We start from the raw sequence: 10,811 nt of genomic DNA, 5'->3' as shown, positions 1-10,811 counted from the left end.
AAACGATGCTTTATCATCATACCGCGAAACAAAAAATGCAATAAAACATGATCAAAAAGACGAATGTAAATAAAAATGGTACCACTGAAAACGTCATCTTGTCCTGCAAAACACAAGCTGCCATACAGCGCCATCGGCCGAAAAATAAAAAAGTTATAGCTCTCAGAATAAAGCAATGCAAAAATTTTTTTTCTATAAAATAGTTTTTGCATAAAAGCGCCAAAACATAAAAAAACAATATAAATATGGTACCACTGTAAATGTACTGATCCGAAGAATAACACTGCCTTATCAATTTTAACACACGTGGATCGGCATAAAAAAAAACCAATTCCTGAATTGTTGGTTTTTGTCATTTGGCCGAAAATGGTGCCAATAAAAACGTCAACTAATTCCGCAAAAAACGAGCTGTCACATGACTCTGTCGGCCGAAATATGGAAAAATGATTGCAAAAACTAGTCTTTGCAAAAAAAAAAAAGTCTTTTAGTGTGTGACAGCTGCCAAACATAAAAACCCAATATGAATCTGGTATCGCTGTAATCGCACCAACCCAAAGTCATCTAATCACTTATACCGCACAAGGAACGGCGTAAAAAATAAACTCTAGGGTAAGGGTTATGTTAGGGTTGTGCTAGGGTTGGGGTTGGATTTTTTCAAAAGTAAAGAAAAAAAATGATGACGATATGGCGACTAGTGTTGAGCGCAAGTGCTCGCTACTTGAGTTTGCATCGGGTGCTCGGGTATGCACTGAGTATCGCGGGTGCTCGTGTGACATGCTCGAGTCTCCGCCCCATATGCTTCACAGCCAAAAAAAACCACGCGGGGATTGCCTGCCATGCACGAGCGATCCCCGCATGTTTTTTTTTGTGTGTCTAACAACTGGGAAACATGCGGGGCAGGGACTCAAGCAAGTCACTCAAGCACCCGCGATACTTGGTGCATACCTGAGTACCCGATGCAAACTCAAGTAGCGAGCACTTGAGCTCAAGACTAATGACAACTTATTCAATATGATGGCCTAATGTTATCAAAATCTGTGTAGTATCTCTGGATTCAAAATGTTCACTATACCCCTTGATAAAATCCTTGAGGGGTCTAGTTTCCAAAATGGTGTTACTTGTGGGGGGTTTCCACTGTTTAGGTGCATCAGGGACTCTTCAAACGCGAAATGGCATCCGCTCTCAATTCCAGACAATTTTGCGTTCAAAAAGTCACACAGTGCTCCTTCCCTTCTGAACCCTGCCGTGTGCCCAAACACTGTATTTTCCCCACATATGGGGTATTGGCGTACTCAGGAGAAATTGCACAACAGCTTCTAAGGTCCATTTTCTCCTCTTACCCTTGTGAAAATAAAAAATATGGGGCTAAAAGATCATTTTTGTGGAAAAAGTTCATTTTTTTATTTTCTAGGCTCTACGTTATAAACTTCTGTGACGCACCTGGGGGTTCAGGGTGCTCACCACACATCTAGAGAAGTTCCTTGAGGGATCTAGTTTCCAAAATGGGGTCAGTTGTGGGCGGTTTCCACTGTTTAGGCACATCAGAGGCTCTCCAAACGCGACATGGCGCCCGCTAATTATTCAATCAAATTTTACATTCAAAAATTCAAATGACGCTCCTTCTCTTCCGAACCCTGCCGTGCGCCCAAACAGTAGTTTTCTCCCACATATGGGGTATCTGTTTACTCAGGAGAAACTGCACAACAAGAGGTATGGTGCAATGTCTCCCATTACCCTTATGAAAATGCATAATTGGGGGCTGAAAAACATTTTTGTGGTAAAAATGTGAACATTTTATTTTTACGGCTCAATGTTATAAACTTCTGTGAAGCACCTGGGGGTTTAAGGTGCTCACCACACATCTAGATAAGTTCCCTGAGAGGTGTAGTTTCCAAAATGGTGTCATTTGTGGGGGGTTTCCACAGGCACATCAGGGGATCCCCAAACACGACATGGCATCCACTATTTATTCAAGCAAATTTTACATTCAAAAAGTCAAATGGCGCTCCTTCCCTTCCGAGCCCTGCCGTGTGCCCAAACAGTGGTTTTTGCCCACAAATGGGGTATTAGTGTGCTCAGGAGAAATTGCACAACAAATTTTGTGTTTCATTTTTTCCTGTTACTCTTGCGAAAATAAAAAAATTGGGTCTAAAGTAACATTTTTGTGAAAAAAAGTTAAATGTTCATTGTGTTCTTCTACATTCCAAAAATTCCTGTGAAGCACCTGAAGGATTAATAAACTTCTTGAATGTGGTTTTGAGCACCATAAGGGGTACAGTTTTTAGAATGGTGTCATTTTTCGGTATTTTCTGTCATAAAGGCCCCTCAAAGTCACTTCAAATGTGATGTGGTCCCTAAAAAAATGGTTTTGTAAATTTTGTTGGAAAAATGAGAAATCGCTGGTCAATTTTTAACCCTTATAACTTCCTAACAAAAAAAAATTTTGGTTCAAAATTGTGCTGATGAAGTAAATATGTGGGAAATGTTATTTATTAACTATTTTATGTGACATATCTCTCTGATTTAAGGGCATGAAAATTCAAAATTTGAAAATTGCTAAATTTTTGCCAAATTTCCAATTTTTTTCACAAAGTAACACAAGTCATATCGAAGAAATTTTAGCACTATCATGGAGTACAATATGTCACACAAAAAACAATGTCAGAATCAGGGGGATCTGTTGAAGCATTCCAGAGTTATTACCTCATAAAGTGACAGTGGTCAGAATTGTAAAAATTGGCCTGGTCATTAACGTGCAAACCACCTTCAGGGGTAAAGGGGTTAAACTACAATTGCCATTCCTCAGCCCAAGCCTTCAGCTTACATAAATCCTTCTGTAATATTAAATTATCCTCCTCTTTGTTGATTACCCTGCAGAGTTTAGTATAATCTGCAAATATTGAAATTCTACTCTGTATGCCCCCTACAAGGTCATTAATAATTATGTTAAAAAGAAGAGGATCCAATACTGACCCCTGTTGTACCCCCACTGTGAACTATGACCCAATCTGAATGTATTTAATTAATAGCTACCCTTTGTTTCCTACAACTGAGGCAGTTGTTAACCCAGTTACACATATTTTCCCCTAGTCCCATTTTTCTCATTTTATATACTTGTTTGATAACTTCGCCATGTGCAGATGATTTTCCGGACAGTTGAATGATTGATGATACTATTTGTAGTACAGAAATCTATTGAAATCATCTGATCCTGTTTTTACCTGCAAATTTGTATAGAAAAAATTAAGGGCTCCAAAAAACACTGGAGCAGCTGGCAGGTCACTTTTTGCCAGAGACCGAAGGCACCGACGCTGGAAAACGATGAAGGCGGCGGGAGTTGAGTATGAGACAGTGGGAAGGGGTTCTTTAAGTACACTTTCACTGCTGCAATAGCAATTAAGAGAGTAAGTAGCAGCTAAGTGCTGCTAATCAAATGGTCTTGATTAATTCTTCATCAGCAAGTATGACCACCTCTATGAAAGCAGGAGCATTCAGGCATGAATGAACACAATGCCAGCAAGGAAAGACATCAGTAATGATCTTAGAGAAGCAATGTCCTGTCAATTTGGACAGGGCAATAAGGCCATTGCTAAACACTTTGGAGAACATCATTGTACTGTGACAAAGATTATTCACAAGTGGAAGACATTCAATACAGTTGATGATCTTCCCAGGAGTGAGCATTCTGGCAAATTAACCCTAAGGTCAGACTATGCAATGCTCAGAGAAATTGCAAAAAAACAAAACAAAAGAAAGCTACAGCTCAGACTCTAAAGGCCTCAGCATATGAAACGTTCAAGTTCATGACAGTACAATGAAAAAAAACCAAGTGTATCTTATTGGAAGTGTGGCCAGGAGAAAGCCTCTTCTTTCTAATCACAACATGGCAGCATGGCTAAAGTTTGAATCTGAACAAACCACAAGACTTCTGGAACAATCTCCTTTTAAGAGACAAGGTCAAAGTGGAGAAGTTTGGCCATAATGCCCTAAATCAGGTTTTCCGAAAACCGCACAAAGGCCTCATAGTGACTGTCAAGCATGCATGTGATGATTTGCTTGATTTGAAGCTACAGGACCCGTACATCATGCTGTCATTGAAACGACCATTAATTCCTCTGTATAACAAAGTATTCTACAGTCAAATGGGACGCCATCTATCCAAAATGTAAAGCTTGTCCGAAACTGGGTCATGGAACAGGACAATGATCCCAGGCACAGCAGCAAATCTACATCAGAATGGCTGAAAAAGAGATGAATCAAGGTATTGCAATGGCTCAGCCAAAGTCCATATCTCTACCCAATTGAAATGCTGTGACTGGACCTGAAGAGCTGCGCATAAACGAAGGCCTACAGACCTCAATGAACTTAAGAATAGTTTGTAAAGCGGAGTGGGGCAAAATTCTTCCAGAAAAATGTGAGACTGATAAAATAATTCAAAAAAAACATTCTTTAAGCTGGTTCTACAACTTATTGATACTTGGGATGTACTTAATTTTCCACACACTGCTTCTGCATTTTGGTCTGTTTTTGTTAAATAATGACACAATGTAATTTGTCATATGTAGTTGTTGACCTGAGGTTGTATTTGCCTAAATTTGATACCTTCTAAGGACCAGATGTTATGCCCCCCAATGCATAAAACCATAGAGTTTATCTCATGACTACTTGTATTAGGGCAGCAAAATGATGAATCTCTGTTGTCTATGACATAGCGATGTATGGGACATGGGCAGGGTATTATGGGCTCCTGGTCTCGCTGCTGTGACACATATGGACAGTATTATTCTTCATTCTTGACATCATTTTAGAAGCACTGTGTTGGCACTTGAACACTGAGTCAGCTGGCACTATTATATGGATATGCTGCCTAAAGCGTCATTCTGTTCAGCATTATGACTGATGCTACTAGACATGAAGAAGTAGCAGTTCCTGTTGGAAACTCTGCAATCTTCCTTTTTTTCATAATTTTTTTCCTCTGGTGTAGTCCTCTGTACTACATTGAAGGAGATCCTGATTGGAAGGCTGGGCATACGTGAAGGGAGTCCTACATGTCATTGTATGACACAAATATAACACATACTTTTGATGGCTTTATTTAGCCTTATTCGCGTGATACTGATTTATTGGGGTTTATTTTTTGTAACTTCAGAATATTGTAGCAAATGATGCAGCACGATCGCAGTGTAAGAACATAATATTACTTGTGCGCTATATACACTGTGTGCAGAATTATTAGGCAAGTTGTATTTTAGAGGATTATTTTTATTATTGATAAACAACTATGTTCTCAATCAACCGAAAAGACTCATAAATATCCAAGCTTAATATTTTTGGAAGTTGGAGTGTTTTTTTTTTTAGATTTGGCTATCTTAGGAGGATATCTGTTTGTGCAGGTAACTATTACTGTGCAGAATTATTAGGCAACTTAATAAAAACCAAATATAATCCCATTTCACTTGTTTATTTTCACCAGGTAAACCAATATCAGTGCACAAAATTTAGAAATAAACATTTCTGACATGCAAAAACAAAAACAAAAATAATTAGTCATGAATATAGCCACCTTTCTTTATGATGACACTCAACAGCCTTCCATCCATAGATTCTGTCAGTTGCTTGATCTGTTTTCAATCAACATTGCGTGCAGAAGCCACCACAGCCTCCCATACACTGTTCTGAGAGGTGTACTGTTTTCCCTCCCTGTAGATCTCACATTTTATGATGGACCACAGGTTCTCTATGGGGTTCAGATCAGGTGAATAAGGGGGCCATGTCATTATTTTTCCTTCTTTTAGACCTTTACTGGCCAGCCACACTGTGGAGTAGTTGGATGCATGTGATGGAGCATTGTCCTGCATGAAAATCATGTTTTTCTTGAACGATACCGACTTCTTCCTGTACCACTGCTTGAAGAAGTTGTCTTCCAGAAACTGGCAGTAGGTCTGGGAGTTAAGCTTCACTCCATCCTCAACCCGAAAAGGTCCCACAAGTTCATCTTTGATGATACCAGCCCATACCAGTACCCCACCTCCACCTTGCTGGCATCTGAGTCGGAGTTGAGCTCTCTGCCCTTTACTGATCCAGCCTCTGGCCCATCCATCTGGCCCATCAAGAGTCACTCTCATTTCATCAGTCCATAAAACCTTTGAAAAATCAGTCTTAAGATATTTCTTGACCCATTCTTGACGTTTTATCTTTTGTTTCTTGTTCAAAGGTGGTCGTTTTTCAGCCTTCCTTACCTTGGCCATGTCCCCGAGTATCGCACACCTTGTGCTTTTTGATACTCCAGTAACGTTGCAGCTCTGAAATATGGCAAAACTGGTGGCGAATGGCATCTTGGCAGCTTCACGCTTGATTTTCCTCAATTCATGGGCAGTTATTTTGCGCCTTTTTTTGGCCAACAAGCTTCTTGCGACCCTGTTGTCTATTTGCCATGAAACGCTTGATTGTTCGGTGATCACGCTTCAAAAGTTTGGAAATTTCAAGACTGCTGCATCCCTCTGCAAGACATCTCACAATTTTGGACTTTTCAGAGCCCGTTAAATCTCTCTTCTGACCCATTTTGCCAAAGGAAAGGAAGTTGCCTAATAATTAAGCACACCTTATGTAGGGTGTTGATGTCATTAGTCAACACCCCTCCTCATTACAGAGATGCACATCACCAGATTTACTTAATTGGTAGTTGGCTCTCAAGCCTATGCAGCTTGGAGTAGGACAACATGTATAAAAAATATCATGTGATCAAAATACTCATTTGCCTAATAATTCTGCACGCGGAGTAGCATGGTTCTAATCTAAACGATTTAAGGAATCTGTTATTAGATTCACATAGCCCAAACTATGAGCCACATTAATCAAACACTGGCCTATACTGGCAGCATTTCAGCGGAAACTGTTAGAACCTTGCTGTTAGGTTTTTTTTCCTTTGCTGGTCACATGACCTTGTTGGCCTATTTAATCCTGCTCCGCCCTTCTGGCTTTGCTGGACTTCATTGTATATCTACTTTCTAGCTAGCCTGTGCTCTGTATCTAACTCTGTTAGTTTGCTTGGTCTACGGACCTCTATGTTCTATCTATTTTGTTTGTTCGTCTGTCTGCTACTATTTCTGTTAGGAGGTGTCCCATATTCCTCCCAGTCCTTAGTACTTGTAGGGATTCCCTCCTCACATCTATAGGTCTCCGTACAGACTAGATTAGGACTTTAGCAGGTCTGATCGCAGGATCAGGTTCCCTGTTACATCGTAGGGATTCAGCTGAGTCTTATAGTAGGGACAGATCTCCTCTCTTTCCTTAGCTTTGGTAGCAGAACATAACAGTAAGTCCAGCCAGCAAATTCTCTAAGGAAAGATTTTTTTTTTTTTGTTTGTTTTTTTTTGTTCCATCATGGTGTCGGTTCAGGATTTGGCTAAACACCTGCAGGGACTCTCTCTGGAGGTGGCCGAGCTCCGTCAGCACGTGAGTAACTGTCCTGGAGCATATTTCTTGGAGCCTAAGGTATGTTTGCCGGATTTATTTTTTGGTGAACATCGAGAATTTTTTTCATTTAAAAATGCTTGCTTATTGTATTTTCGTTTGAGACCCAAGTCCTCTGGGGATGAATCCCAGTGCGTAGGGTTCATAATGTCACTTTTGCGCAAAGAGCCTCAGGAGTGGGCCTTTTCTTTGCAACCTAGTGATACATGCTTCAGATCAGTGGATAGTTTTTTTTCTGCTTTAGGACTATTATATGATGATCCTGACCGTGTGGCATCAGCTGAGACTGAGTTGAGACGTTTAAAACAAGGATCAGGTAATGTCGAAAAATATTGTACTCATTTTCGTCGTTGGTCCACTCAAACAGGGTGGAACGATTCTGCTCTGAAAAGTCTATTTCTTGCTGGGCTCAGTGAAAGGGTTAAAGACCTGCTAATTGCTTATCCTACACCTGAGGATTTGCAACAGGCTATGCAATTAGCTATACGGGTGGATAGAAGACTGCGTGCTAGGGTTAATGAGAGCAAATCCTCTGCTATGTCAGTTTCTGGTTATGATAATGTGTGTACTAACAGTGGTGAACCGATGGAGATTGGATCGGTGGCACCTCGCTCTCAAGAAAAAGACCGTCGTTTTTCAGAAGGCTTGTGTTTCTATTGCGGAAAATCTGGTCATTTGATTAAAGGCTGTGAGCTTCGTATGAAGAAAGAAAAAAAAATGGTCAGTCACGCCCGTATTGCCTGTTTAAATTCCAAGGGTATATTTTTAGCTGCTTCCACGATTGCTCAGGAAAAATTAATGGAATTTCGGGTGTTTGTTGATTGCGGGTCTACACTGAATGTAATTGATGGGGGATTCGTGGAAAAACTCAATTTAAAACCTGAACCTTTATCATCCCCCATTGCTGTGGTTTCTGTGGATGGCTCCCCTTTGAAGAATATTACTCTCAAGGTCAGTGAATTTCCTCTCACTATTAATGGTGTTCACCATGAGAAATTGGATTTGGTAGTGTTGAATAACTTGCCTTCTCCAGTAATATTGGGTTTGCCCTGGTTAAAATTTCACAATCCTGTACTGGATTGGTCTACCAGTGAAATTAAATCCTGGAGCCATAAATGTTATGACAAGTGTTGTAACGGGCGTATTGCAGCTTTGGATAGGGGAGAATTGCCTGTTCCTATTCAGGATTTTTGGAGAGTTTTTTCTGAGAAGGAATCGCAGGTTTTGCCTCCCCATAGAGACTATGATTGTTCTATTGAATTTGTCCCTGGAGCGACTCTTCCTAAAAGTCGTTTATTTAACCTTACCATTCCTGAGAGGAAGGCTTTGGAGGAATACATACAGACAAGTTTGGCCGCCGGTCACATTAGGCCCTCTAAGTCTCCTGTGGCGGTTGGATTTTTTTTTGTAAAAAAAAAGGACGGCGGTTTACGTCCTTGTCTGGATTTTCGTGAGATTAACAAAATTACGGTACGCAATCCTTACCCACTGCCATTGATTCCTGATCTGTTTAACCAGTTATTGGGGGCCAAGTGGTTCTCTAAAATTGACCTTAAGGGGGCATACAATCTGTTGCGCATGAAGGAGGGTGATGAATGGAAGACTGCTTTTAACACTCCTGTGGGTCATTTTGAGAATCTGGTTATGCCTTTTGGTCTTACTAATGCTCCTGCATTTTTTCAGAATCTGATTAATGACATCCTTAGACCTTTGATCGGTAAAAATGTGGTTGTGTATTTGGATGACATTTTGATTTATTCGCCAGATCTGGAGTCTCATTGGCGGAGCGTGCGTGAGGTATTACAGTTATTAATGGACAATTCGCTTTTTGCTAAGCTGGAGAAATGTGAGTTCGCTGTACAGAGAATTAGTTTTTTGGGCTACATTATCTCCAGCAAAGGTTTTGAGATGGATCCGGTTAAGGTTCAGGCTGTGCAGGAATGGCCTAGGCCTATTGGTTTGAAATCGATACAGAGGTTTTTGGGTTTCGCCAATTACTACAGAAAATTCATAAAAAAATTTTCTAGTATTGTCAAACCTCTGACTGATCTCACCAGGAAAGGTGCTGATGCGGTTCAGTGGTCTTCTGAGGCCATTGAAGCTTTTGTGTATCTCAAGGAGAGGTTCACCTCTGCTCCCATCCTTATGCAGCCTGATGTTACTAGGCCGTTTTTGGTTGAGGTTGATGCTTCCTCTGTGGGGGTTGGCGCAGTATTGTCTCAGGATAACGGGGATGGATTACATCCCTGTGCCTTTTTTTCAAAAAAATTTTCGGAGACTGAACTGAATTACGATATTGGTAATCGGGAATTATTGGCTATTAAACTCGCATTTGAACACTGGCGCCACTTCTTGGAAGGTGCGGAATTTCCCGTTCAGGTTCTTACGGATCATAAAAATCTGATATATCTTGATGCTGCCAAGCGCCTGAATGCCCGTCAGGCTAGGTGGGCACTGTTTTTCTCGCGGTTTAATTTCTCCGTTACTTACATCCCTGGTACTAAGAATGTTAAGGCGGATGCCTTGTCTCGCAGTTTTTCTCCCATAGTCGGTGCTGAGAAAGAGGAAAACATTTTACAAGAAGGTGTTGTGATAGCTGCTTTAGACTCCGTTTTGGAAGATGAGATTCTTAAAGCTCAGGAGAATGCCCCATCTAACACTCCTCATGGGAGGTTGTTTGTGCCTGGGACCTTTAGGAGAGATTTGTTTGTTGAGTGTCACGAATCTCGGTTGGCAGGTCATCCCGGAATCTCTGAGACCAAGAGACTGGTGGGTCGCAGTTTTTGGTGGCCTGGATGGCAGAAGGAAGTCATTAAGTGGGTGCGCCAATGTACTATATGTGCTAGATCTAAGTCCTCACATACTCCTGCTGCGGGGTTGCTTTGTCCTTTGGAGGTCCCCAGTGCTCCTTGGACACATTTGGCTATGGACTTTATAACTGACCTTCCCTCCTCTGAGGGTTTTACTGTCATCTGGGTGGTCGTGGACCGTTTTTGCAAGATGTGTCACTTGGTTCCCTTCGTCAAACTGCCCTGCGCTAAAACTCTCGCTAAGGCCTTTGTCAAGGAAATTGTCAGACTTCATGGCGTTCCTACTGACATTGTTTCTGATAGGGGTCCTCAGTTCGTGGCTCGTTTTTGGCGTGCCTTTTGTGACAGGTTGGGAATTCATTTGTCGTTTTCGTCCGGATATCATCCTGAATCTAATGGCCAGACAGAAAGGAAAAACCAGGATGTTGAGCAGTTCTTGCGTTGTTTTGTGGCAGACAATCAAGAGGGGTGGTCTGAGTTTCTGCCACTTGCCGAATTTGCTCTGAACAATCATACATCTTTTTCTGC

Source organism: Phyllobates terribilis, unplaced genomic scaffold (genome assembly GCF_046119375.1).
Source record: "Phyllobates terribilis strain yellow unplaced genomic scaffold, ASM4611937v1 Scaffold_5__5_contigs__length_657084704, whole genome shotgun sequence".
NCBI lineage: Eukaryota > Metazoa > Chordata > Amphibia > Anura > Dendrobatidae > Phyllobates > Phyllobates terribilis.
Note: the sequence above shows the minus strand (reverse complement) of the source record.